General features: G+C 48.7%; 1 protein-coding gene across 1 annotated transcript in view; it reads left to right on the plus strand.

Annotated features, from left to right (window-relative positions):
* necab1 (N-terminal EF-hand calcium binding protein 1) overlaps window positions 1–22,923 on the plus strand; it is a 362,049-nt gene that overhangs the window by 118,959 nt on the left and 220,167 nt on the right. The gene's annotated exons all lie outside the window — the stretch shown is intronic.

The following is a 22,923-nucleotide window of genomic DNA, read 5'->3' on the forward strand; positions in this document are numbered from 1 at the left end:
ATAGACAACATCTACTGCCCTACCTGCATCAATCATCTTAGTGACCTCCTCGAAAAACTCTATCAAGTTAGTGAGACACGACCTCCCCTTCACAAAACCGTGCTGCCTCTCACTAATACGTCCATTTGCTTCCAAATGGGAGTAGATCCTGTCTCGAAGAATTCTCTCCAGTAATTTCCCTACCACTGAAGTAAGGCTCACCGGCCTGTAGTTCCCGGGATTATCCCTGCCACCCTTCTTAAACAGAGGAACAACATTGGCTATTCTCCAGTCCTCCGGGACATCCCCTGAAGACAGCGAGGATCCAAAGATTTCTGTCAAGGCCTCAGCAATTTCCTCTCCAGCCTCCTTCAGTATTCTGGGGTAGATCCCATCCGGCCCTGGGGACTTATCTACCTTAATATTTTTTAAGACACCCAACACCTCGTCTTTTTGGATCACAATGTGACCCAGGCTATCTACACCCCCTTCTCCAGACTCAACATCTACCAATTCCTTCTCTTTGGTGAATACTGATGCAAAGTATTCATTTAGTACCTCGCCCATTTCCTCTGGCTCCACACATAGATTCCCTTGCCTATCCTTCAGTGGGCCAACCCTTTCCCTGGCTACCCTCTTGCTTTTTATGTAAGTGTAAAAAGCCTTGGGATTTTCCTTAACCCTATTTGCCAATGACTTTTCATGACCCCTTCTAGCCCTCCTGACTCCCTGCTTAAGTTCCTTCCTACTTTCCTTATATGCCACACAGGCTTCGTCTGTTCCCAGCCTTTTAGCCCTGACAAATGCCTCCTTTTTCTTTTTGACGAGGCCTACAATATCATTCGTCATCCAAGGTTCCCGAAAATTGCCGTATTTGTCTTTCTTCCTCACAGGAACATGCCTGTCCTGTATTCCTATCAACTGACACTTGAAAGCCTCCCACATGTCAGATGTTGATTTGCCCTCAAACATCCGCCCCCAATCTATGCTCTTCAGTTCCCGCCTAATATTGTTATAATTAGCCTTCCCCCAATTTAGCACATTCATCCTCGGACCACTCTTATCCTTGTCCACCAGTACTTTAAAACTTACTGAATTGTGGTCACTGTTACCGAAATGCTCCCCTACTGAAACATCTACCACCTGGCCGGGCTCATTCCCCAATACCAGGTCCAGTACCGCCTCTTCCCTAGTTGGACTGTTTACATATTGTTTTAAGAAGCCCTCCTGGATGCTCCTTACAAACTCTGCCCCGTCTAAGCCCCTGGCACTAAGTGAGTCCCAGTCAATATTGGGGAAGTTGAAGTCTCCCATCACCACAACCCTGTTGTTTTTACTCTTTTCCAAAATCTGTCTACCTATCTGCTCCTCTATCTCCCGCTGGCTGTTGGGAGGCCTGTAGTATACCCCCAACATTGTGACTGCACCCTTCTTATTCCTGATCTCTACCCATATAGCCTCACTGCCCTCTGAGGTGTCCTCTCGCTGTATAGCTGTGATACTCTCCTGAACAAGTAGCGCAACTCCGCCTCCCCTTTTACATCCCCCTCTATCCCGCCTGAAACATCTAAATCCTGGAACGTTTAGCTGCCAATCCTGCCCTTCCCTCAACCAGGTCTCTGTAATGGCAACAACATCATAGTTCCAAGTACTAATCCAAGCTCTAAGTTCATCTGCCTTACCCGTAATGCTCCTTGCATTAAAACATATGCACTTCAGGCCACCAGACCCGCTGTGTTCAGCAACTTCTCCCCGTCTGCTCTGCCTCAGAGCCACACTGTCCATATTCCCTAGTTCTCCCTCAACGCTCTCACCTTCTGACCTATTGCTCCCGTGCCCACCCCCCTGCCATACTAGTTTAAACCCTCCCGTGTGACACTAGCAAATCTCGCGGCCAGGATATTTATGCCTCTCCGGTTTAGATGCAACCCGTCCATCTTATACAGGTCACACCTGCCCCGGAAGAGCTCCCAGTGGTCCAGATAACCGAAACCCTCCCTCCTACACCAGCTGTTTAGCCACGTGTTTGTCTGCTCTATCTTCCTATTTCTAGCCTCACTGGCACGTGGCACAGGGAGTAATCCCGAGATTACAACCCTCGAGGTCCTGTCTTTTAACTTTCTGCCTAGCTCCCTGAACTCCTGCTGCAGGACCTCATGCCTCTTCCTGCCTATGTCGTTAGTACCAATATGTACAACGACCTCTACCTGTTTGCCCTCCCCCTTCAGGATTCCCTCTACCCGTTCGGAGACATCCTGGACCCTGGCACCAGGGAGGCAACATACCATCCTGGAGTCTCTTTCACGTCCACAGAAGCGCCTATCTGTTCCCCTGACTATAGAGTCCCCTATAACTATTACTCTTCTGCGCTTTGACCCTCCCTTCTGAACATCAGAGCCAGCCGTGGTGCCACTGCTCTGGCTGCTGCTGTTTTCCCCTGATAGGCTATCCCCCCCGACAGTATCCAAAGGGGTATACCTGTTCGAGAGGGGGACAACCACAGGGGATTCCTGCACTGACTGCCTGCCCTTTCTGGTGGTCACCCATTTCTCTGCCTGCACCTTGGGTGTGACCACACTTACATAACTGCGATCTATGACGCTTTCCGCCACCTGCATGCTCCTAAGTGCATCCAATTGCTGCTCCAACCGAACCATGCGGTCTGTGAGGAGCTGCAGTTGGGTGCACTTTCTGCAGATGAAGCCATCCAGGACGCTGGAAGCCTCCCGGACCTGCCACATCTCACAGTCAGAGCACAGCACCCCTCTAACTGACATTGCGTCAATTAATTAAAATCAAAATTTGTCTTTTTTTTTTATAAATACTTTTTTTTTTTTTAAATTACAAAGTTACTGTCAACTATCTGTTTCCTAGCACTAGATTTCTAATAGAAATGCGATAGCTAACTATAATATCCTCCGATCTCTGGCTTAGATATCCTCTAAATTATAATTAAGTTATTATGTTTAATTAGTTCCCAAATAGTCAAAAAAATTTAGGTTAGAATCCCAACCAGCCACTCAGGTCACAGCTTTTCTGTCCCCCCCGACACACACAATTTGAAAAAAGGTATAAAAGTAAAAATCACTTGCTTACCTTCTGAGATGTTCTCAGGTTCTCTCGCTGACAGAGACTGCTCCTCCACCTCCAATCCTTGGCCTGCACAATGCTAATAATATATAATATAATATGGCACTTACCTTACACCAATGGGTCTTATTATTAGGTTAGAGGAGGAGGGTGGGTGGGAGACACTACACGTGTAGTGTCTCGGGTTTCCTCTCCACCAGAATTTATTGGGGGGGGGGGGGGGGACTTGCCAGAGGTCGAACTTCCGGTTCCCGCCGAAATCCAAAGGGCTGCTCCTGTAAAGGTAAGTGCTTTTAAACTCACTACTCACCTCCAAGAAGGCCCCTGCGCACCGCTGCCGCCGAAATCCAATGGGCTGCTCCTGTAAAGGTAAGAGCTTTTAAACTAACTACTCACCTCCCAGAAGGCCCCTGCGCACCGCTGCCGCCGAAATCCAAAGGGCTGCTCCTGTAAAGGTAAGTGCTTTTAAACTCACTACTCACCTCCAAGAAGGCCCCTGCGCACCGCTGCCGCCGAAATCCAATGGGCTGCTCCTGTAAAGGTAAGAGCTTTTAAACTAACTACTCACCTCCCAGAAGGCCCCTGCGCACCGCTGCCGCCGAAATCCAAAGGGCTGCTCCTGTAAAGGTAAGTGCTTTTAAACTCACTACTCACCTCCAAGAAGGCCCCTGCGCACCGCTGCCGCCGAAATCCAAAGGGCTGCTCCTGTAAAGGTAAGTGCTTTTAAACTCACTACTCACCTCCAAGAAGGCCCCTGCGCACCGCTGCCGCCGAAATCCAATGGGCTGCTCCTGTAAAGGTAAGAGCTTTTAAACTAACTACTCACCTCCCAGAAGGCCCCTGCGCACCGCTGCCGCCGAAATCCAATGGGCTGCTCCTGTAAAGGTAAGAGCTTTTAAACTAACTACTCACCTCCCAGAAGGCCCCTGCGCACCGCTGCCGCCGAAATCCAAAGGGCTGCTCCTGTAAAGGTAAGAGCTTTTAAACTAACTACTCACCTCCCAGAAGGCCCCTGCGCACCGCTGCCGCCGAAATCCAAAGGGCTGCTCCTGTAAAGGTAAGTGCTTTTAAACTCACTACTCACCTCCAAGAAGGCCCCTGCGCACCGCTGCCGCCGAAATCCAATGGGCTGCTCCTGTAAAGGTAAGAGCTTTTAAACTAACTACTCACCTCCCAGAAGGCCCCTGCGCACCGCTGCCGCCGAAATCCAATGGGGGAGTTTTACTTAAGCTCACCATGTTAAACTTCTCGTCGTCTGATTTTTCTTTACAGTCTTCCTCAAGCTTGTTCACTGGAGTCGCCAATGTTTAATTTGGGGAATTTATAGCACTGCTGCCTCACAGCGCCGAGGTTCCAGGTTCAATCCTGGCTCTGGGTCACAGTCAGTGTGGATGATGCACGATCAATTGCACATAGACTTGAGTTGGGTACAACTGAGGCTTTATTGCTCTAAGATGTGTGGCTTCCCACAGCAGCTGGCGAAATGGCTGCAGCATGGAGGACACACATATTTATACTCCGCCTACTGGACGGAGCCAGCAGGCAGGGACTACAAACGTACCTGTAGTACAGGTCCTACCATTCATCGCCTAATAGAGGTGCAACAGTGGTTTACCACATTCACCCCCTGTTAAAATTGAGTCCGGCGGGGGTGGTGGAGAACTATATACAACAAATGGTTTTCGTTTTACATTTACATTTACAATTTTTGGGAGAGATGAAAAAAAATGTCTTTTGAAGTCCAGTGGACCAGTTAGAAGTTTAACCAGTCCGGGGCCTTGATGTGCCGCTGGGAGCGACGTAGTGTGGCAGCGATGCCGAAGCTGGTCTGATGTCCGGAGCCTCCGGGTGCGTGCCAAAATCCTCTTCATCCTCGAGCGTGGGCAGGGGGAGGACGGATGGTCCCGGGGGGTTTGCTGCTGGGAGTGCCTGGGGAGGGGAGGGTGGTGCCGGGCCGGAGGTGTGTGTGTGTGTGTGTGACCTGCTGGTGCCAGGTCCCTGAGGGAGACAGTATCCTGGCGGCCGTCGGCATACTGGGGTTTTGCATGGAGCAATTGCACCCTTTCCACCAACGGGTCTGCCTTGTGGAGTCGGGCATGCTGACGGAGCAGGACGGGTCCTGGAGCTGCGAGCCAAGTCGAGAGTGACACCCCAGATGTGGACTTCTTGGGGAAGGCAAAAAGACGTTCTTGGGGTGTGTTGTTAGTGGCGGTGCACAGTAGTGACCGAATGGAGTGTAGTGCTACAGGGAGGGCCTCCTGCCAGCGGGAGGCCGGGAGGTTCCTGGACCGTAGGGCCAATTGGATGGCCCTCCATACCATCCCATTCTCCCTCTCTACCTGTCCGTTTCCCCGGGGGTTGTAGCTTGTCGTTCTGCTGGAGGCGATAACCCTGCTGAGCAGGAACTGACGCAGCTCATCACTCATGAATGAGGATCCCCTGTCACTGTGGATGTAGGCGGGGAAACTGAACAGAGCAAAGATTGTGTTGAGGGTTTTGATGACAGTGGCAGGCGTCATATCGGGGCATGGGATGGCGAAGGGTAATCTGGAGTACTCATCGACCACACTGAGAAAATACGTGTTATACGGGTCGGTGGAGGGGAGGGGCCCTTTGAAATCCACACTGAGGCGCTCAAAGGGGCGGGAGGCCTTCACCAGGCGCGCATGGTCCGGACGATAGAAGTGCAGCTTGCACTCCGCACAGACCTGGCTGTCCCTGGTGATTGTCCGTACTACCTCGACGGAGTAGGGCAGATTGCGGGCCTTTATGAAATGGTACAACCGCGTGACTCCCGGGTGACAAAGACTGTCGTGCAGAGTCCGGAGTCGGTCCACTTGTGCGCTGGCACATGTACCTCGGGATAGGGCGCCTGGGGGCTCGTTGAGCTTACTGGGGCGATACAAAATCTCATAATTGTAGGTGGAGAGCTCGATCCTCCACCTCAAGATCTTATCATTCTGATCGTGCTCCGCTGTGTGTTATTGAACATGAAGGCTACCGACCGTTGGTCAGTGAGGAGAGTGAATCTCCTGCCGGCCAGGTAATGCCTCCAATGCCGCACTGCTTCAACGGTAGCTTGGGCCTCTTTTTCGACAGATGAGTGCCGAATTTCTGAGGCATGAAGGGTGCGGGAAAAGAATGCCATGGGCCTGCCTGCCTGATTGAGGGTGGCGGCTAGAGCGACGTCTGATGCATCGCTCTCTACGTGAAAGGGCAGTATCTCGTCTACTGCGTGCATCCCGGCCTTGGCGATATCGGCTCTGATACGGGCGAAGGCCTGTTGTGCCTCGGCCGTCAGTTGAAAATGGGTTGACTGTATGAGTGGGCGGGCCATGTCCACATCATTTGGGACCCACTGAGCATAGTACGAAAAGAACCCCAGGCACTGTTTGAGGGCCTTGGGGCAGTGGGGGATTGGGAGCTCCATGAGGGGGCGCGTGAGGTCGGAATTGGGCCCCAGAACTCCGTTCTGGTCCACAAAGCCGAGGATGGCTAAGCGGGTCGTGCTAAACATGCACTTCTCCTTGTTGTATGTAGGTGAGGTTTAGGAGAGTGGCGGTGTGGAGAAATTTGGCAAGGTTGGCGTTGTGGTCCTGTTGATCATGGCCGCAGATGGTGACATTGTCTAGGTACGAAAAGGTGGCCCGCAAACCATACCGGTCGACCATTCGGTCCATCTCCCTTTGGAAGACCGAGACCCCATTGGTGACGCCGAAGGGAACGCTGAGGAAGTGATAGAGGCGGCTGTGTGCCTCGAAGGCAGTGTATGGACGGTCCGATTTACGAATGGGGAGCTGGTGATAGGTGGATTTGAGGTCTCCGTTGAGAAGACCCGGTACTGTGCAATCTGATTGACCATATCAGATATGCGTGGGAGGGGGTACGCGTCGAGCTGCGTGTCCCGATTGATGGTCTGGCTGTCGTCCACAACCATTCTGTGTTTCTCCCCAGTTTTAAAGTCTACCACTTGGGCTCTCCAGGGGATGTTGCTGGCCTCGATGCCTTCCCGAAGCAGCCGCTAGACCTCGGACCTGATGAAGATCCTGTCCTGGGTGCTGTACCGTCTGCTCCTCCTGGCGCCGCAAGCCTTACAAAGGGCAGCGCGGGCCGGGCAGCGTTGGTGGGGGGGTTTCTGCTGGCCGCAGAAATAACATTGGGGATCCCCGGGGTTTGCTGGCTGGCGCGTGGCGCAGGCATATTGGCTGGGTAAGGCCCCTGCTGGGGCGGCCGTCTGTGGGGTCCACGATGCGTAGGAGGGGTTGGCCACGCGGCTGGGGGTGTAGACCTGAACGTTGCGCGAGGCGACCGTCATGGAGAGCTCTAGTTTCTTTGTCTCCGCTAGATTGAGCGTGGCCCCCTCTAACAGTCGCTGGCGTATGAGGTCCGACCCAATCCCCGTGTCAAACGTGTCCCGCATAAGGAGGTTTGATTGTTCAGTGGCCGTAACGGCCTGACAGTCACAGTCCCGGACGAGTGGGATTAGGGCCCGCCAGAAGTCTTCTATGGACTCACCAGGGCGTTGAGAGCGAGTGGCGAATATGTGCCTGGCGAAGAGCGTGTTCGTCTTTTGAGCTTAATTCTCCTTGAGAAGTGTCATGGCTGTGGCGTCCTGGATCAGCGGAAAGAGGCTGGAGCTCAACCTTGAGTACAGGATCTGTATCTTCTGAACCTCCGAGACAGGGGTGGATGCTGAGTTGATGTACGCCTCGAAGCAAAGTAGCCAGTGTTGAAAGTCCTTTTTGACGTTGCTTGAATGCGGATCCAGCTGCAGGCGATCTGGTTTGATACGGAGGTCCATCTTTTGAAAATCTTAGAGCAATAAATTGATGCACGATCAATTGCACAAAGACTTGAGTTGGGTACAACTGAGGCTTTATTGCTCTAAGATGTGTGGCCTCCCACAGCAACTGGCGAAATGGCTGTAGCATGGAGGACACACATATTTATACTCCGCCTAATGGGTGGAGCCAGCAGGCAGGGACTACCAACATACCTGTAGTACAGGTCCTACCATACATCACCTAATGGAGGTGCAACAGTGGTTTACACAGTGAAGTTTGCACATTCTCCCTGTGTTTGCGTGGGTTTCGCCCCCACAAACCAAAGCTGTGCAGGGCAAACAAAGAACAAAGAACAAAGAAATGTACAGCACAGGAACAGGCCCTTCGGCCCTCCAAGCCCGTGCCGACCATACTGCCCGACTAAACTACAATCTTCTACACTTCCTGGGTCCGTATCCTTCTATTCCCATCCTATTCATATATTTGTCAAGATGCCCCTTAAATGTCCCTATCGTCCCTGCTTCCACTACCTCCTCCGGTAGTGAGTTCCAGGCACCCACTACCCTCTGCGTAAAAAACTTGCCTCGTACATCTACTCTAAACCTTGCCCCTCTCACCTTAAACCTATGCCCCCTAGTAATTGACCCCTCTACCCTGGGGAAAAGCCTCTGACTATCCACTCTGTCTATGCCCCTCATAATTTTGTATACCTCTATCAGGTCGCCCCTCAACCTCCTTCGTTCCAGTGAGAACAAACCGAGTTTACTCAATCGCTCCTCATAGCTTATGCCCTCCATACCAGGCAACATTCTGGTAAATCTCTTCTGCACCCTCTCTAAAGCCTCCACATCCTTCTGGCAGTGTGGCGACCAGAATTGAACACTATACTCCAAGTTTGGCCTAACTAAGGTTCTATACAGCTGCAACATGACTTGCCAATTCTTATACTCAATGCCCCGGCCAATGAAGGCAAGCATGCCGTATGCCTTCTTGACTACCTTCTCCACCTGTGTTGCCCCTTTCAATGACCTGTGGACCTGTACTCCTAGATCTCTTTGACTTTCAATACTCTTGAGGGTTCTACCATTCACTGTATATTCCCTACCTGCATTAGCCCTTCCAAAATGCATTACCTCACATTTGTCCAGATTAAACTCCATCTGCCATCTCTCCGCCCAAGTCTCCAGACAATCTAAATCCTGCTGTATCCTCCGACAGTCCTCATCGCTATCCGCAATTCCACCAACCCTTGTGTCGTCTGCAAACTTACTAATCAGACCAGTTACATTTTCCTCCAAATCATTTATATATACTACAAACAGCAAAGGTCCCAGCACTGATCCCTGTGGAACACCACTGGTCACAGCCCTCCAATTAGAAAAGCATCCCTCCATTGCTACCTTCTGCCTTCTATGGCCTAGCCAGTTCTGTATCCACCTTGCCAGTTCACCCCTGATCCCGTGTGACTTCACCTTTTGTACTAGTCTACCATGAGGGACCTTGTCAAAGGCCTTACTGAAGTCCATATAGACAACATCTACTGCCCTACCTGCATCAATCATCTTAGTGACCTCCTCGAAAAACTCTATCAAGTTAGTGAGACACGACCTCCCCTTCACAAAACCATGCTGCCTCTCACTAATACGTCCATTTGCTTCCAAATGGGAGTAGATCCTGTCTCGAAGAATTCTCTCCAGTAATTTCCCTACCACTGAAGTAAGGCTCACCGGCCTGTAGTTCCCGGGATTATCCTTGCTACCCTTCTTAAACAGAGGAACAACATTGGCTATTCTCCAGTCCTCCGGGACATCCCCTGAAGACAGCGAGGATCCAAAGATTTCTGTCAAGGCCTCAGCAATTTCCTCTCCAGCCTCCTTCAGTATTCTGGGGTAGATCCCATCAGGCCCTGGGGACTTATCTACCTTAATATTTTTTAAGACACCCAACACCTCGTCTTTTTGGATCACAATGTGACCCAGGCTATCTACACCCCCTTCTCCAGACTCAACATCTACCAATTCCTTCTCTTTGGTGAATACTGATGCAAAGTATTCATTTAGTACCTCGCCCATTTCCTCTGGCTCCACACATAGATTCCCTTGCCTATCCTTCAGTGGGCCAACCCTTTCCCTGGCTACCCTCTTGCTTTTTATGTACGTGTAAAAAGCCTTGGGATTTTCCTTAACCCTATTTGCCAATGACTTTTCATGACCCCTTCTAGCCCTCCTGACTCCTTGCTTAAGTTCCTTCCTACTTTCCTTATATGCCACACAGGCTTCGTCTGTTCCCAGCCTTTTAGCCCTGACAAATGCCTCCTTTTTCTTTTTGACGAGACCTACAATATCACTCGTCATCCAAGGTTCCCGAAAATTGCCGTATTTATCTTTCTTCCTCACAGGAACATGCCTGTCCTGTATTCCTTTCAACTGACACTTGAAAGCCTCCCACATGTCAGATGTTGATTTGCCCTCAAACATCCGCCCCCAATCTATGTTCTTCAGTTCCCGCCTAATATTGTTATAATTAGCCTTCCCCCAATTTAGCACATTCATCCTCGGACCACTCTTATCCTTGTCCACCAGTACTTTAAAACTTACTGAATTGTGGTCACTGTTACCGAAATGCTCCCCTACTGAAACATCTACCACCTGGCCGGGCTCATTCCCCAATACCAGGTCCAGTACCGCCCCTTCCCTAGTTGGACTGTTTACATATTGTTTTAAGAAGCCCTCCTGGATGCTCCTTACAAACTCCGCCCCGTCTAAGGCCCTGGCACTAAGTGAGTCCCAGTCAATATTGGGGAAGTTGAAGTCTCCCATCACCACAACCCTGTTGTTTTTACTCTTTTCCAAAATCTGTCTACCTATCTGCTCCTCTATCTCCCGCTGGCTGTTGGGAGGCCTGTAGTATACCCCCAACATTGTGACTGCACCCTTCTTATTCCTGATCTCTACCCATATAGCCTCACTGCCCTCTGAGGTGTCCTCTCGCAGTATAGCTGTGATATTCTCCCGAACAAGTAGCGCAACTCCGCCTCCCCTTTTACATCCCCCTCTATCCCGCCTGAAACATCTAAATCCTGGAACGTTTAGCTGCCAATCCTGCCCTTCCCTCAACCAGGTCTCTGTAATGGCAACAACATCATAGTTCCAAGTAGTAATCCAAGCTCGAAGTTCATCTGCCTTACCCGTAATGCTCCTTGCATTAAAACATATGCACTTCAGGCCACCAGACCCGCTGTGTTCAGCAACTTCTCCCCGTCTGCTCTGCCTCAGAGCCACACTGTCCCTATTCCCTAGTTCTCCCTCAATGCTCTCACCTTCTGACCTATTGCTCCCGTGCCCACCCCCCTGCCATACTAGTTTAAACCCTCCCGTGTGACACTAGCAAACCTCGCGGCCAGGATATTTATGCCTCTCCGGTTTAGATGCAACCCGTCCATCTTATACAGGTCACACCTGCCCCGGAAGAGCTCCCAGCGGTCCAGATAACGGAAACCCTCCCTCCTACACCAGCTGTTTAGCCACGTGTTTGTCTGCTCTGTCTTCCTATTTCTAGCCTCACTGGCACGTGGCACAGGGAGTAATCCCGAGATTACAACCCTCGAGGTCCTGTCTTTTAACTTTCTGCCTAGCTCCCTGAACTCCTGCTGCAGGACCTCATGCCCCTTCCTGCCTATGTCGTTAGTACCAATATGTACAACGACCTCTGCCTGTTTGCCCTCCCCCTTCAGGATTCCCTCTACCTGTTCGGAGACATCCTGGACCCTGGCACCAGGGAGGCAACATACCATCCTGGAGTCTCTTTCACGTCCACAGAAGCGCCTATCTGTGCCCCTGACTATAGAGTCCCCTATTACTATTACTCTTCTGCGCTTTGACCCTCCCTTCTGAACGTCAGAGCCAGCCGTGGTGCCACTGCTCTGGCTGCTGCTGTTTTCCCCTGATAGGCTATCCCCCCCGACAGTATCCAAAGGGGTATATCTGTTCGAGAGGGGGACAACCACAGGGGATTCCTGCACTGACTGCCTGCCCTTTCTGGTGGTCACCCATTTCTCTGCCTGCCCCTTGGGTGTGACCACATTTACATAACTGCGATCTATGACGCTTTCCGCCACCTGCATGCTCCTAAGTGCATCCAATTGCTGCTCCAACCGAACCATGCGGTCTGTGAGGAGCTGCAGTTGGGTGCACTTTCTGCAGATGAAGCCATCCGGGACGCTGGAAGCCTCCCGGACCTGCCACATCTCACAGTCAGAGCACAGCACCCCTCTAACTGACATTGCGTCAATTAATTAAAATTAAAATTTGTCTTTTTTTTTAATACTTTATTTTAAAATTGCAAAGTTACTGTCAACTATCTGTTTCCTAGCACTAGATTTCTAATAGAAATGCGATAGCTAACTATAATACTCTCCTATCTCTGGCTTAGATATCCTCTAAATTATAATTAAGTTATTATGTTTAATTAGTTCCCAAATACTCAATTTTTTTTAAATTTAGGTTAGAATCCCAACCAGCCACTCTGGCCACAGCTTTTCTGTGATGTCACTTCAGTTTCCCCCCGACACACACAATTTGAAAAAAGGTATAAAAGTAAAAATAAGTAAAAATCACTTCCTTACCTTCTTACCTTCTGAGTGTCTGAGATGTTCTCAGGTTCTCTCGCTGACAGAGACTGCTCCTCCACCTCCGAACCTTGACCTGCACAATGCTAATAATATAATAATAATATAATATGGCACTTACCTTACACCAATGGGTCTTATTATTAGGTTAGAGGAGGAGGGTGGGTGGGAGACACTACACGTGTAGTGTCTCGGGTTTCCTCTCCACCAGAATTTATTGGTTGGGGGGGGGGGGGACTTGCCAGAGGTCGAACTTCCGGTTCCCGCCTTACATAAAAACAAATAAAACAGAAAAGAAGAACAGACACGGGACCAGGCAAGGCTTTTTAAATTCACTACTCACCTCCAAGAAGGCCCCTGCGCACCGCTGCCGCCGAAATCCAAAGGGCTGCTCCTGTAAAGGTAAGGTTTTTAAATTCACTACTCACCTCCAAGAAGGCCCCTGCGCACCGCTGCCGCCGAAATCCAAAGGGCTGCTCCTGTAAAGGTAAGGCTTTTTAAATTCACTACTCACCTCCAAGAAGGCCCCTGCGCACCGCTGCCGCCGAAATCCAAAGGGCTGCTCCTGTAAAGGTAAGGTTTTTAAATACACTACTCACCTCCAAGAAGGCCCCTGCGCACCGCTGCCGCCGAAATCCAAAGGGCTGCTCCTGTAAAGGTAAGGCTTTTTAAATTCACTACTCACCTCCAAGAAGGCCCCTGCGCACCGCTGCCGCCGAAATCCAAAGGGCTGCTCCTGTAAAGGTAAGGTTTTTAAATACACTACTCACCTCCAAGAAGGCCCCTGCACACCGCTGCCGCCGAAATCCAAAGGGCTGCTCCTGTAAAGGTAAGGCTTTTTAAATTCACTACTCACCTCCAAGAAGGACCCTGCGCACCGCTGCCGCCGAAATCCAAAAATTGGCCACGCTAAATTGGAAAAAATGAATTGGGTACTCTAAATTTTTTTTTTTAATTTTCAGAACTTGGAGTAGAGTGTCTGACTCTTCATCTGGCTTGTATATGGCCTTTCTTTTTAAATCTGAAACAGATTAATTCCTTGCACTTATATCTGTTTTGTGAATGCTCTCCACCATAATGGTAACAAACTCTCACCCTTGTAACTGAGGTCACTTTTCTTCTTCTCTGGCTCTACTGCACCCACACATTGGGAAACTCAAGGAGCTGCCATTTCCCACTATAAATGGTTCACCTTGCTTTGCATGCTTTGTAATTCAAAAACACTTTGTTCAGCAGTTTCAATCATTTGAGCCAACTCAACTGCTTTGTCCAAGGATATCTTGGTTTCTGCCAGCAACTTCTTCTGAATATTTTGGTTGTTATCCCACAAACCACTCAGTCATGCAGCATGTCATTGAGAGAATTGCCAAATTCACAATGTTCTGAATTTTGTTGATGTCTGGCGTTTACCAGTGGGTGGAAGGGTAGAGTTTGCAACAGGAGTTGTGAGGAGGACCATTTTAACTTACGTTTTAAAGGTCCTTTCATGCAAACTAGGGTACACTGCTCCACTGAGGGGCAATGAAACACAACTCTTTAAAAACTGGCCCAGCTCCATGAAAATTGCTCAGGGTTAGACCATGCCTATCTTCACAATGGAGCTGGCCTGGTCAGGAATGCCAGATGTTTTTTTGGGAACCAGCCTGCACCCTTTAAAGGCACTTATGAAAATGAGACAGATTAGGAATGGGTTGGAAATCCCAGACTCATGATCCACCTGTCATTTTTAAAGGACTCCTGAATCATTCTGGCTCAGTGAAAATACAGGCAAACTTGTAGGCATTACACTTTTCAGGAGATGGTCTAAGCTCACCAGAATTCTTTGGAGAGGCAAGGTTCCTTTTTGGATAGGTCCAGGGATACCTTTGTGAAAGCATCCTTTGGGAGAGGTGAAGTGTCCTTTGGGTTTGTTAAAAGTAGACATGAGTGTGTGTAAAATGTGGATAAACCCAATGGAATTGTAAAGCTGTCAAGTTATTCAAATCTCCTACATTTTAAATTTGAAAAAAAGTCTTCAGTTAAAACATGGGGCTTGCCATTTCACCCTGTCTGATGACATAAGCCTGAGAGTTGTTATTATAGGATTTGTGTTGCGTGACTGATTTCACAATCTATCGTCATAGATTTAGATTTAGATTTATTGTCATGTGTATCGAGGTACAGTGAAAAGTATTGTTCTGCGAACAGTCCAGGCAGATCGTTCCATACATGAAGAACATAGGACATACAATAAATACACAATGTAAATACATAGACATAGACATTGGGTGAAGTATGCATAATGTAGTGCTACACAGTAGAGAAGATGCATGGAGAGATCAGTTCAGTCCATAAGAGGGTCATTCAGGAGTCTGGTAACAGCGGGGAAGAAGCTGTTTTTGAATCTGTTAGTGCGTGTTCTCAGAATTTTGTATCTTTTGCCCGATGGAAGAGGTTGGAAGAGAAAATAACTCGGGTGGGACAGGTCTTCGATTATGCTGCCTGCTTTCCCAAGACAGTGGGAGGTGTAGATAAAGTCACTGGGAGGCGGGATCACGTGATAGACTGGGTTGTTTTCATTACTCTCTGTAGTTTCTTATGATCTTGGGACTACGGTAGTGGGCTGCCTGTAAGTTCACAGTTTGCTTCATAGTTTCAAGTAATTATATAGGGTGTAATTCTCCCAAAAGAATTTCAAAGTGTGATCTCCGGCAGGAAATGAGGTGCAATTCTTGCTGGGTGGTTGAGCGCAATCCAAATCTCAATCCATCCATTTTTCGAGGGGGCGAGTTTTGCACTAGAACTGAAATAGGCGGGGCCGAAACACGCCAGCAAGCCTGGCTTCACAGAGATTGGGGCACCAGATCTCAAGGTAACAGTAAAGGTGCCCCCTCAACATCACATGCATTGGGGCTTCAGTGCACCCCCCGGTCCCTCCCGTATTTCACCCAGCGCATAGCCTGCTATGTCGGGAGAAAAGCGGGAGAGCCCTTAAATGGGTGTCGCAGCTGGGTACTGAAGATTATGCAATGCTCTTGGCCCACTGCAGCTGACGTAATCTGGTTTACAGCCACCGAGGGAGTGAACCATTAATACAAATGCTTGGTTTTGTACCGGTCTGAATACTTGAAAGAAATGTTCATTTTTATAAAGGATTAATTTAAATGTGGTCAATATATCTTTATCAATAAGATTTTGGTTAGTATAGAGAAGTTAACAACAGACACTTTAAACTTTATTTTATTTCATCTCAGCATGAATTCTGAGGCCTGCCCATAATGAAAGGTGTAAAGGTAAAGAGTGGTGGGTGGGGGTATGGGTGGGCATGAGTTGCACTAAGTTGACATCAGGGCTGTAATGGGCTCCTGAGGGGCATGGTTGGCATGGAGGATATGAGGGGCCATGGGACGTGATGGGGGGGGGGGGGGAATGGGATGGCATGAGTTTGCATGAGTGGGGAATGGGGAGTGTATAATGAGGTACAATGAGTGGGGCTAAACAATTGTTTTTATTTTATTCTTTTACCTATCCTGGGGCACTGAGGCTGGCCTTTCACACTGCCCGCCTCCACATCCAGCAGCCCCTGGGCTGCCTCCACACTGTTTCCAGAGATGGCAGGCCAGACTCCCATTAACACCCACCATCCCTAAATTTTCCCAACTTCGTTCTCCAAACTCAGGACCAAAACTCCAGATCCAAATGATCTCTATGGCTTTATAACAATACAACCAACCCACTACAAGATTGGTTCCTTGGAGTTGGGAGAAGAACTGCTACATCTAATAGCAGGGGGAAAAAAATCATTATATGGTAGCAAGGCCTCGTTATGGTACTCTCCTATCCCCTCAAATTGCTGGCCGAATGGCTAAAAGGGATTATTCCAAAACATCAAACTCTTGGTTATGCTACTCTTTTAGGAAGCTTCCGGTCCTTTTACAACCCAATCATTATTTCTAGTGCTCCTATTAGTGACCCACATGTCGTTCCACAATATTTCCCTTCCTGTCAGTGACAGATTTTCTCTGCAAAGCTGAGATAAAATGTTCAGAGTCTTACAGGCATTTCAATTGACTCTGGCACAGGATAATGAATAAGGCTAGGATGGACCAGTGGGCGGAAACTCAACCAGACCTATTTCTAGCAGAAGAAGAAAATGTCAACTTATTGTTTTCATCCTTGATGTAATTTAGAGTTAAAAGAGAGTGTACACCTATCAGGATTTCCTTTGCAGAGTCATTTGGGAAATGTCTTTGTCAGTTGTACAGCAGCAAGACTTAAATTAACAAAATTATTTGAAAAAATAGAGGATTTAACTTTGAACTTGATCCTACACAAATAGAATACAGTAAAATGAATTGAACCACCACTCTCTTAACATAGTAAAAAGGTACTGGAAGCAAAATCTGACCATATCATATTCCTCTGGTAATTAACCGTCAGAAATGGGAATAGCATGATGAAAGATAATCAAAGCCTGAAATTTAACAGGAGAATTCTTTGCTTTTTCAGGGTTTTGCCTAGCATAGTAATGCATAAATATGAACATCATCTCATAGGAATTGTTTAATTGCTCATGTGAAAATAATGAATATAGCAATTAACAGATTGCAGTCAAGAAACTTAAACTAATGTGTGAATTAGAAAAGCTAGAATTCACACTGGCGGTAAAAGGTATGAACATCTTACAGCTGTGTAGCCTGTATTAAATATGCAGTGCTGGGTTCCAATTGAATCTCAGGGAGATAACTAATTTAACGATGCGCTACTGTCTAACATTCAGCTCCTTATTTGGCAAGGATATTTGCTGTGCTCTCTGTACCCACCCACACAAATTACATCTCTGTGTCAACTACAAAAAAATCTAACTGTAACAAAAAGTAATTGGGAGGTAGCCTTGTTCTTTTTTGATGGATTTGTTTATCGTCCTTGCTTCTTTATCCCCCAGTGTCACAGTGACATCTGATACCATGTGCTTACTTTGTTTCCTGTTGCAGCAGTGAATGAGGCAAATATTTGCGAATTGGAAGCAATTTACGCATTGGAAAGAAAACAATAGTTACAATTTTTTAGCATCATAATTCCAGAGATGTATTAATGCCACAGAACAAGTAATCTTCAGTTCTCCTTGAAGAGTATTCTGGCAAATGAGTGTTGAAGGGAAAAACGATTAGTGCAGTATCAATGAAAGGTATCTATATATTTTGCGACATTGTTCTTCATGTCAAATGCTTAGCCAGTGTGTTTTAGCACTGCAGTAAATCATTTAAGGTTTGTCATGTTAACATTGTAGATTGAAAACATATAATACGCGCTTGGCCTGCCTCCCGCATTCTACCCTGTGTAAACTTGAGATCATCCAGAAATGGGCCCACCCGTGTTCCTTTTTACACCAAATCCTGTTCAGCCATCACCCCTCTGCTCTTCAACCTACGTTGGCTACCAATTAAGCAAACTTTGATTTTTAAATTCTCATTATTGTTTTAAAACGCCGCAGCGGCCTTGCACCCTCCCTCTCTTAATCTCCGCCAACCTCACAGGCCTCTGAGATTCCTGCACTGATCTAATTCTGGTCTCTTCAACATTCTTGAATTTAGTTGCTCCAGCATAGGAGGCCATGCCTCCAGCTGCATCCTAAACTCTGGAATTCTCTCTATAAACCTCTCCCCCACATCCCTTCTTGACAAATCATGTTTGACAAATCTTCTGGAATTTTTTGAGAATGTGACCAGTAGAGTGGATAAGGGTGAACCAGTTGTGTATCTGGACTTTCAAAAGGCTTTTGATGAGGTCCCACACAAAAAATTAGTGAGCAAAATTAAAGCTCATGATATTGGGGGTAATGTATTGACTTGGATAGAGAACTGGTTGTCAGTCAGGAAGCAGAGAGTGGGATAAATGGGTCCTTTTCAGAGTGGCAGGCAGTGACTAGTGGGTACCACAGAGTTCAGAGCTGGGACCCCAGCTGTTCACAATGATTTGGATGAAGGAATTGCATGCAATATCTCCAATTTTGCAGATGGCACGAAGCTGGGTGGCAGTGTATGCTGTGAGGAGGATGCAAACAGGCTGCAGCGTGACTTGGACCGGCTGGCTGAGTGGGCAAATACGTGGCAAATGCAATATAATGAGGGTAAATGTGAAGTTATCCACTTTGGTGGCAAAAATAGGAATGTAGATTTTTATCTGAATGGTGGCAGTTTAGGAAAAGGGGAAGTGCAACGAGACCTGGATGTCATGGTGGAACAGTTGTTGAAGGTTGGCATGTAGGGACAGCAGGCAGAGCGGAAAGCTAATGCTGGTCTACATAGCGAGAGGATTTGAGTTTAGGTGTAGGAATGTTTTGCTGCAGTTATATAGGGCCTTGGTGAGACCATACATTGAGTATTGTGTGCAGTTTTGGTCCCCTAGTTTGAGGAAAGACATTCATGCTGTTGAGGGTGTCCAGTGAAGGTTCACCAGACTCATTCCCAGGTTGGCAGGACTGACACATGAAGAAAGACTGGATCGACTGGGCTTGTACTCACTGGAGTTTAGAAGAATGAGAGGGGATCTCATCGAAGCATATAAAATCTTGATGGGGCTGCACAGGCTAGATGTGGGAAGAATGTTCCCGATGTTGGGACATCCAGAACTAGGGGTCACAGTCTAAGAATAAGGGGTAAGCCAGGGTGTCGGGGGCACTGCCCAGCCTCCGACCCCTGCTCCTGGACATCTTGGCACTTCCGCACCCACAGTGTGGTCATCACAACTGGTTTTGATTTTGAAAACCAGTGGTGAATCGTGGCAGTGTGGCGTCACGCCGCTGGGTGGGGTGGGAGGGTGGGGGTGGGGGGAACATCACACTAGGCTGGAAGGTACAATGTAAAGCTGTATACTGATATGTAAATGTATTTAAATTAATGGAAATCAGGTTTGCGCCCTTTCTAGACCTGAGCCTGATTACGTCACGGGGTGGGGTAGATCTCAAATCGAGATCTCATCAGCACAAATCCCGCTGTTTAAAACTCTTTAAATGGCTTTGACCATCTTCCCTAATATCGTGTTACGTGGCTCAATGACAAATTTTGCTTTGTAGTGCTCCTGTGGAGACATTTTGTTACATTAAAAGCACTGAATAAATACAAATTGTTGCTGCATTACTAATTTATAAAAACAGCCCCAGTTCTTCAGCTACTTTGATCGTTAACAAATATTTATGTTATTTCACTGATGCTTAAGTGTCAATGCAGGACCTAAGCAGGAAATATTAATATATTTCTTATTTGCACTTCAAAGCCTAAATGTTCTGTTGAGCTAAAAGCTGAATATAAACATGATCTGGCTGCAGTAGCACTTCAGGGATTGCACTATCAGTGACTGCTTGTGAGATGAGTTCAAAATCATAATGTATCTGGACAGAATAGATAGGGAGTGATTGTTGCCCCTGGCGGAAGGGTTGTAAACCAGAGGAAACTGATTTAAGGTGACAGACGAAGATGTCAGAGGTGGCATCAGGAAAAATATTATTATGTAGCTAGTGGTTAGGATTTGGAATGCACTGCCTGAGTGGTGGGGGAAAATTCAATCATACCTTTCAAAAAGAAACTGGGTAAGTCCCTGATGAGAACAAAGTTTATGGGACTGTAGGGAAAAGGCAGAGTAGCTCTTACAGAGAAGCAGCACAAACATTACAGGCTGTAAGATCTCCTTCTGTACTGAGCAATTCTACAAACCTATAAAGAAATACATCTATTTCAAGAGTTAGAGAATGAACCAGGGAGTGTATGCGAATGAATCAGGGAGTGTATGCGAATGAACCAGGGAGTGTATGAGAATGCACCAGGGAGTGTATGCAAGATACAGAGCACAAGTGAGCAGTAAAGTAATTGAGGTAGAAGATATGGAGAAGAACACTACTATAGGACAATAGGTGTAAGTGGTCCCTCAACTGACGAGCACAGAGATAGAGATCTTAGAGGTCCTGCTTTCAGTATCTCTCGTTCATGAAACACCTGTTAGACACTAACAGCCTGATTTTAACTCACTCGAAACCTTTTCATTTACACAGTTATCATTGGGCAACCTGCGGCTGTATATGAAGTGGCAGATTGTGTGGTGGAGTTCAAAAATTGCTTGTGAAGCATGGCCTTGCAACACTCCAATCCACTCTGGACCAATGGACAGTTCCAAGGAAATATGCAGCATGAGACATGTGTCCTGAGAGGCTATGGATACCCGGATACTGAGACCTTGGGTGTCAGATTGGAAGCTATTGCCTCAGTAGGATTGGACTGGGTTGCAGACATGTGGGGCGAAATTCTCCCCCAACGGCGCGATGTCCGCCGACTGGCGCCAAAAACGGCACCAATCAGACGGGCATCGCGCCGTCCCAAAGGTGCGGAATGCTCCGCATCTTTGGGGGCCGAGCCCCAATATTGAGGGGCTAGGCCGGTGCCGGAGGGATTTCCGCCCCGCCAGCTGGCGGAAATGGCGTTTGTTGCCCCGCCAGCTGGCGCGGAAATGCGGCGCATGCGCGGGAGCGTCAGCGGCCGCCGACAGTTTCCCGCGCATGCGCAGTGGGGAGAGTCTCTTCCGCTTCCGCCATGGTGGAGGCCGTGGCGCAGGCAGAAGGGAAAGAGTGCCCCCACGGCACAGGCTCGCCCGCGGATCGGTGGGCCCCGATCGCGGGCCAGGCCACCGTGGGCGCACCCCCGGGGTCAGATCGCCCCGCGCCCCCCCCCCCCCCCAGGACCCCGGAGCCCGCCCACGCCGCCTGGTCCCGCCGGTAAATACCAGCTTTGATTTACGCCGGCGGGACAGGCAATTTCTGGGCGGGACTTCGGCCCATCCGGGCTGGAGAATTGAGCGGGGGGTCCCGCCAACCGGCGCGGCCCGATTCCCGCCCCCGCCCAATCTTCGGTACCGGAGACTTCGGCGGGGGCGGGATTCACGGCGGCCAACGGCCATTCTCCGACCCGGCGGGGGGTCGGAGAATGACGCCCATGTTTCATGGAACTTGCATGATCTTGTTGATACCAGTGACAAGCAGAGCCAGTGCCATTTCAAGTAAAATGTATTTGGAAATTGCATTCTAGCTCCCATGACAGCAGCACAAGTGTTCTCCCACCGATCCTTCCTTCACATGTGTAAAAGAATGCAAGGGCAGCACGGCAGCATAGTGGTTAGCACAATTGCTTCACAGCTCCAGGGTCCCAGGTTCGATTCCGGGCTTGAGTCACTGTCTGTGTGGAGTCTGCACGTGCTCCCCGTGTCTGCGTGGGTTTCCTCCGGTTGCTCCAGTTTCCTCTCACAGTCCAAAGATGTGCAGGTTAGGTGGATTGGCCATGCTAAATTGCCCTTAGTGTCCAAAATTGCCCTTAGTGATGGGTGGGGTTACTGGGTTATGGGGATAGGGTGGGGGTGTGGGTGCTCTTTCCAAGAGCCAGTGCAGACTCGATGGACCGAATGGCCTCCTTCTGCACTGTAAATTCTATAATTACACTAGGTTTTCCATGCAGCTTGTCCATATTGTGCTCCTCGCTGCTATGAAACAAAAACTATTTATGTTGCAAGATGATCCTCTAGTATTATAACAGTGAGACATTTATGGCATTCCTGGTAAGCACCAGCTTTAGGGTGGGATATAGCATGTCCCTTAGCTGTGGGCGCAAACCCTGACATGGCTGCAAAATCTCACGAGAGGCCAAAAACGGAATTGCACTGGTGAGATTTCAGAACGCGATCTTCGTGGGCCCTCCCCGATGCCACAATCAGTTCCATGCCCTGGAAGGGTGCTTATTTGCATCAATTTGAATGCATTATAATATACTTAGCATGGTTAATGTCACATCTTCAGCCCTCACTGAATCACCCCACACCCCAGGTGTGATATCACGTTGGCGCAGATTACTACTGCTCTTTAAATACGGGTACCAGGTGCAATGACATCCAAGGGGGAGGAAGATGTACGCAACCACTGTGTACGATTCAGTGGCCTCGTTGCGCTCAATGCCAACAATGGGTGGCTGGAGGGGCCAGGGGTGGAAAACATTGCTGGTTGTCAGTCTCCCACCCTTTCCCAATTCCTTACAGATATTGAGTGGGATGGACGATATTTTGGACCCTGCTGAAGTTGCCCTAGTGGTGCTGCTGGCAGGTCGGGCGGCCAGACGCTAGAGGTGGCGACAGCAGTAGCGTCGATAGAGCCTCAAGGTGCCGGTCTATGTGCAAGGCCCCAACACTCACCTTGAGGACCCGGCCGCCCATCAGGCCAGGGTGAGAGCCAGAGGGGGAGGCCCGTGAGGGCCCAATGTGTTTAAGCGTCCCTGGTCTTTTGAGAAAATGATGGACAGCGCGTGCCGCATGAGGCTCCGCTTCAACAAGGGGACAGTGTGGCACCTGTGCCATGTCCTCGCAGACTTGGCATCACATGGGGGAGAACACTGAATCCCATTGGCCATCAACATCACTGCAGCTCTCAACGTT

Source organism: Scyliorhinus torazame, chromosome 11 (assembly GCF_047496885.1).
Source record: "Scyliorhinus torazame isolate Kashiwa2021f chromosome 11, sScyTor2.1, whole genome shotgun sequence".
NCBI lineage: Eukaryota > Metazoa > Chordata > Chondrichthyes > Carcharhiniformes > Scyliorhinidae > Scyliorhinus > Scyliorhinus torazame.